This window comes from Pararge aegeria, chromosome 23, assembly GCF_905163445.1.
Source record: "Pararge aegeria chromosome 23, ilParAegt1.1, whole genome shotgun sequence".
NCBI lineage: Eukaryota > Metazoa > Arthropoda > Insecta > Lepidoptera > Nymphalidae > Pararge > Pararge aegeria.
This window is the reverse complement of record NC_053202.1, coordinates 1,899,658-1,905,800: the sequence shown is the minus strand read 5'-3', so window position 1 is coordinate 1,905,800 and position 6,143 is coordinate 1,899,658. Positions and strand designations below refer to the sequence as shown.

The 6,143-nt window shown below is 34.6% G+C and overlaps 1 pseudogene; it reads left to right on the top strand.

Annotated features, from left to right (window-relative positions):
• Positions 1-2,469: 2,469 nt before the first annotated feature.
• On the top strand, positions 2,470-5,612 carry LOC120634067 (annotated as a pseudogene).
• Positions 5,613-6,143: the final 531 nt, after the last annotated feature.

Genomic DNA, 6,143 nt, shown 5'->3' with positions numbered 1-6,143 from the left:
GTTCTTCCAATTGTGTAGTGAAAGGAATTCGTTTTTCCTTGCAGCTACTCTTTACTCTATTCTTACAATTGTGGGGCCAAAGAAATCTGTTTTCAGTAAAAAACTCCATATTTCTTCTGAAAACGGATCGGACCGGCACATCTAGTTAAGAAAATAAAGAAACAAGTACCTTTTCATTTCAAATCCACTTTAAACTGATTTTTAAATTAATCTCACGTTTGCTCCCCTTGTACAAAGGCAACACGCAGAGAGATAGAAAATAAAATTAAATCATTTAATATTTTCACAAAATATCTCCCGCTACATGACGTCGAGCGGCATACGTATCCATTTTGAAATGGAATTAGTTGCTTTATTCAGCTTGCACGTGAAACTTTTATCAAAACGCGCTACAAAGGTGAACGCAATTAACGCAATGTAATGTGCGAAAGCGGGGCACTCACATTCATAAGCGGAGCGTTCAGAATTCATCAAGAATTATGATAAATTATTGCCTGTGCGCAGGTTTCTCTACCGCAGAGAGTAGGGCATTCAAATCTCTGTATCCAACAATTCTCAAGCTTGAATAAATTATAATAATATTATTGTAATTCAGTGGACCTACTCGTTGTTTAGCAAAAAGGTCTCGAATCACTGAAAGTTACTTATTATTATGTTATTGACTATAATTTATAATTATTTTTTTTAATTCTTAAAAACAACACTATTAAAAATTTATAAAACAAACAAAAAATAAAAAATAAAAATAAAAAAACAAATTTGTATTACTATTATTATATACGCTAAACTCTCACACCGTGTACAAGATAAATATAAACAAAGAAACTACTATTAATAAACTTACTTACTTATAGATAAATAAACTTAAATATACATGACTAAATACATATTATTATACCAGGCGGTGGAGTACATACAGCGCGGCATCTCCTCGTTCCATTTAATAATGGTATTTATCTAATTAAAAGAAAATACTAGTATTAAAAGTGGTTTCGTTTCCAGTCATGAAAAGCATGCTTTCTCAGTTTATTATTTTTTTAACTACTCGTATATTTATTTTGTCGAAAGTTCTTGCTCCTTGGACAACTTTAGTACCAATAATTCATTTTTGTAAATTTTGTGGTTTGAGTCTTTTCTGCTAAACTATGTCCGTTTCACAGATCACTCACTACAAGGTACGGGCTAAGGACTCCATCTCCCTGCAAAGCGCTGATAAGAAAAATTCACGCTGTTACTACACTAACTACACTAACTGAACGAAGGTAAAATATCGCGTGGAAACCTGCATGTCTGTCTGTTCTCCATTATGCTCTGAAAGGCTTGTGAAATCTATCAATTCGCACTTTGCCAGCGTGGTGATTTTCGGCATAAACGTTTCTCTATCTGAAAAGAGATTTAGTCCCTGCTGCCAGTACATTAATACCGAACCCAACCTTATGGTCAATTCGATAGGAATATTAACAGTTTTGTTTACAATATTTTTTATGAAGTATTTAATAGAAATATAATATCACATCTCTGCATCGCCAATATATAAAAATAAATCCCAAAAATAAATAGACGAATTTTTTTATTTTAATTTAATTTATTTAAAATGGTCCTATTTTATTAAAACTTCTGGAGCGTGAAGTTTGTCCATTTGTAGTGACTCTACCACCAGGCAGAAGGCAGAGTTTACCGAGAAGAAGCCAGAAAGGAAACTCAGCAGTTTCCCATCATTTTACAATTTAACAATATTTTTACCTCATTCTGATAAGAGTATCAATCAGTTCCTGCTGGGAATCGACACTGGGTTGATAGCGATATTTATATTTACAATTTTAATATACCAATACACTAACGGGAATCAGGCTATATCAAATATAGCCTGATGCCCTTTAATAGTCCATTTAAGACTAGGCCGCTTTAGTCTCATGCAAATAACCCGCTCCGCTTATCACACTGACCGCACACTCTAGTATAATTTTCAAACGAGGCAAATATTTTCGTGTATGATTTTAAATGAATTAGCAAAAGCGCTTGGGGTAATAAGCTGGGAACGGATTTAAGCTAATGCTTTTAGCTTTTGCTTCTTCAAATCTTATTACTGCACTAATTATGCTGATCTCGGTGGCGCAGCGGTAAGCACTGTGGTGCTATAAGCTGTGGTCCCAGGTTCAATCCCCGGTGGATTTGAAAATTCATAATTTGAATGGATGAATTAATGAATACACTTTTATTGTACACCACATGAACATATAGTAGAAATATAAGTAAAATTTTTAACAAAAAGTATACAATTTGGCGGCCTTATCGCTACATAGCGACAGCAACAAAAGGCGTTAAAAACAGCTCAAGAAGAGAGGTAGGTGGTGCATTTAAATAAACATGCATATATACCTATATATACAAATATAATATTTACTAATATATAAACTTACATACTTAAGAAATATATAGATAGTGATAATTTCTTAATTTTCTCTAGTAATGCTAATGAAAGTATCCAGCCATGGCTTGTTAGCACCCGACAAAGACGTGCCACCTAGCGATTTAGGTTAAGGTTTAGGTTTAAAGACATTTATTCCCAAAAGACCTAAGTCACTTACATAGGAAACTTAATTTTCTATAATAAATTAATACACTTCGCCATTAGACTAAACTAAATTCAATTTTACTATTATCTATTCATTCAATGTATTCGTCTTTAAATTTATTGGTGTTACTTAATATATAAGAAGCTAATTTAGTTTTGAATACATTGAATGAGTTTACATTTTTTATACGTGTAGGTATTCTATCATAAAATTTGCGTTTAGATTTAGCGTTCCGTTACGATGTCGCGTAAAAACTGATTAGATTAGGGTTGTTAATAATTACTGTGATACCCCCTATGTATGAGACTGGTAGGTTACGGGGGGGATGCTGCCGGGACAACAGTGAACCTGTGTCTCAAACATGGGGAATTGGGTGGGATAGCCCTTACAGAGGACTGATCACCCTTCTGGCAATAGCAGGCGTTCCTTCACTTAATATATATATACTAGCGGAACCGCGCGACTTCGTCCGCGAATGAGCCGACTTAAAAAATATTCGTATTTTGTCGCGGACTGTTTTAAAGAACTGTAAACAAACAACAATTCCGACAATTCCGATATACTTACTACATACTTCCGTCGTTTGGCGTAACGTTTACGGTTCACGCATCGCACGCATCAGAATCTCTCAAAAAGGAATTTTTTTTTGCAGTTTTTGGCCAGGACTCCAATATAAATGAATCCTAGCTAGATCGATTTATCGCCCCCGAAACCCCCTGTATGCTAAATTTCATGAGAATCGTTGGAGCCGATTCTGAGATTTCAATAACATATATATATAAATATATATATATATATCGACAAAACACGAATAAAATGACATTTTCTAAAAATGAATCCTAGATAGATTTTTCGCCCCCGAAACCCCCTGTATACTAAATTTCATGAAAATCGTTGGAGCCTGAAAATCGCTGCTACATAAATAGCTGTCCCCGTACATGTAGTACATCCATACATGTACAGTGTACAAGGAAGCCAGAGAAGAGTGGCAACAGATAGTACCGCGTCACATCACTTAAACAATCACCTGCTCTGGCAAAAGCGAAAAAACTCAGAAGAATAATATAAAAAAAAAAACAGATATACTCTGGCATTGATAAGTACCGATGAAAGCGGAGCCAACCGCTTCCTAGCATCGCTGTAATTAGTTAGGTATGTTTATAAATAATATCAATACAAACAAACAAACAATATATTATTAACTTAATTCAATCGAGCGAAGTCAATTCTCGAGCGCGGACTTCGGATTTACTGCCCGTTCGTTTTGATTTATACAATTTTGTTCGTAGAAGAATTGTATTATATTTTTAAGAGTCCGCAGTGAAACATAGTGAACCTTTTGGTTTTATCACGTCCGCAATGTCTATCCGTACATCTGTGTATATCAGACATTAATTTAGCACTTGTATAGACACTAATTTTAGTCTTACCGACTAAATGCCTTTGACTCAGATTTATATAACATTGGGACAATCCATTTTGGGATATTGCATTTCAACATGGGGCGCTGCTTCGAAAAAAAAGTTTCTAGAAGTGGAAAGAGGTCAAAGGTCTGTACTAAAAGTTGTTTTTCAAACCATACAGATTTTCAACTACAGTTGAACAATATACCTATATAACCATTGTGAGTTACTAACGGTTAGAAAATTATATTTACTTAGATCATTACTAAGAGTAGGTACATAAAAAAATACCTTACAATAATGGCAAACTTAAATCGAGGAGAAGAAATATGGTTTTACATTCAATTCCAAGTAGGACTAAATTTGCTTCCCAACAATTTACCAGAAAATCGATTTATCTCTACAACATAAATAACAGTAAGTTAAATATTTATCCATTAGCACTTCATAATTGCAAAAAAGTGCTAACGGAGGATTTGATGCAACAAATGTACGTATGAATTTTGCATCCCATACATTGTCACGAAAAGACACAAGCACACGTTTATAACACACTTATACATACATTCATTTACACATACACTCACATACACACATACGCACACAAACACACGCACGCGACCACACACACAAACACACACACACACACACTTACAAATTTAAAGTCAAAAGGTATCTTCTTATCTATCTTTAAGATAGAAATTTAGCCAAAGGCATGTTGATTTTGAGTCCAATTCAGTTCAAGAAGCAAAGTTTATCATTTTCTAGTACGTAATTCTGAATAAACATCATTCCAATAATGTTAAGAATCTTCGTCACTCTCTGATTTAAATTTTAAATATTTTCTCTTAGATCTTTTCTAACATTCCCTCTTTGTTTTTATTTCAGACAGTTTTATCAAGGCAAGATCATGAAACGCGACTAAAAGGTACACTAAACTGAACGATAACAAATTCCATTCAGTGCCGTAATTTTGTAAAGCAGAAAAAACGGACAGAAACAAATTCTACGCAATATTTTCCCTGCGTTACCGACAGTAAAGTAAATTAAATGCGATAAAATGTTATTATTTCTGGTGCTACTGCCCTGTGTCTCGACGGAGCATGGCGTATAAGAAATTTCTTGAAACGGACTTATTTCGAACATGTATATTTTGATAGGGAAGTGTTGGTAGAAAATTTGGGAAGACCGTATAATCTAGTTGTGCACAAACTTTCCGGAACGTTATTCTTTAGTCACACAGTTTATAACGGTTCGATGGTTGACTTCGAGATTATGTGTTGTGATTTGAAAAAGAAGCCGTATGAGTGCAAGGACATGGATGTACCGGGGGAATATCCGATACCTACGGGGGGCCTACGATTCAGGGAATGACGATATTTACTTCGGGGGACACGACGGTGTATACAAGTACAGTTTCTTCACAAAATCAGCTGAGTTTTTCGCCGAAGAGAGCGTATCTATTTGGGGTTTATTCGTGCGTAACAACTTCTACTATATAGAATATCCGACGCAAAAGTTACACGTTTACGTTGACGATAAATTCGTTAAAGTCGCTGAGGCGGTAAATATAGAAGTGGACAACTTCTTTGTATCGAAACACAAGGATATATATTTTTCTAATAAAACCTAAATAAGGGAAGGGTTACATATAATAACTGCATCGTTGATTTAAGCGGCATGTACATCTACAAGGCAGCCTTATCGCTTACTTTGTTTCGCAAGAAAAATGGCTTCCAAGTATTAATCACGTCTTTTGTTGCAATTACGTGTCAGAGAATGTGTCCCCGCGAGTAAATATACAACGTTTAAATGAAAACCGGAATAATATTACCGAGGCTTTAGAGGTACATTATTTAATGAAGCGTATCGGTGAAACCGAAACGCTAATAGGTTTTGAGTAAACCATTGCCATAGTTTTTAATGAAATAAATCAGATACAGCCCTAACATCACATGCAAAAGTAAAGTAGACTCCTGTCACTTTATTAGGTACGCGTTGCGTAGCGTAGATACTAAGCCCGTGTCGGTCTTTTATCCTCAATAGGGTTGTCATAAGTTAACATTTAGTATGTTTTGAATTATTTTGTATGGAAGAATAATATGTTTCTTTGGATTTAATATTTATACAGGATGAATGCTTATAAAATATACTCATGCACTCT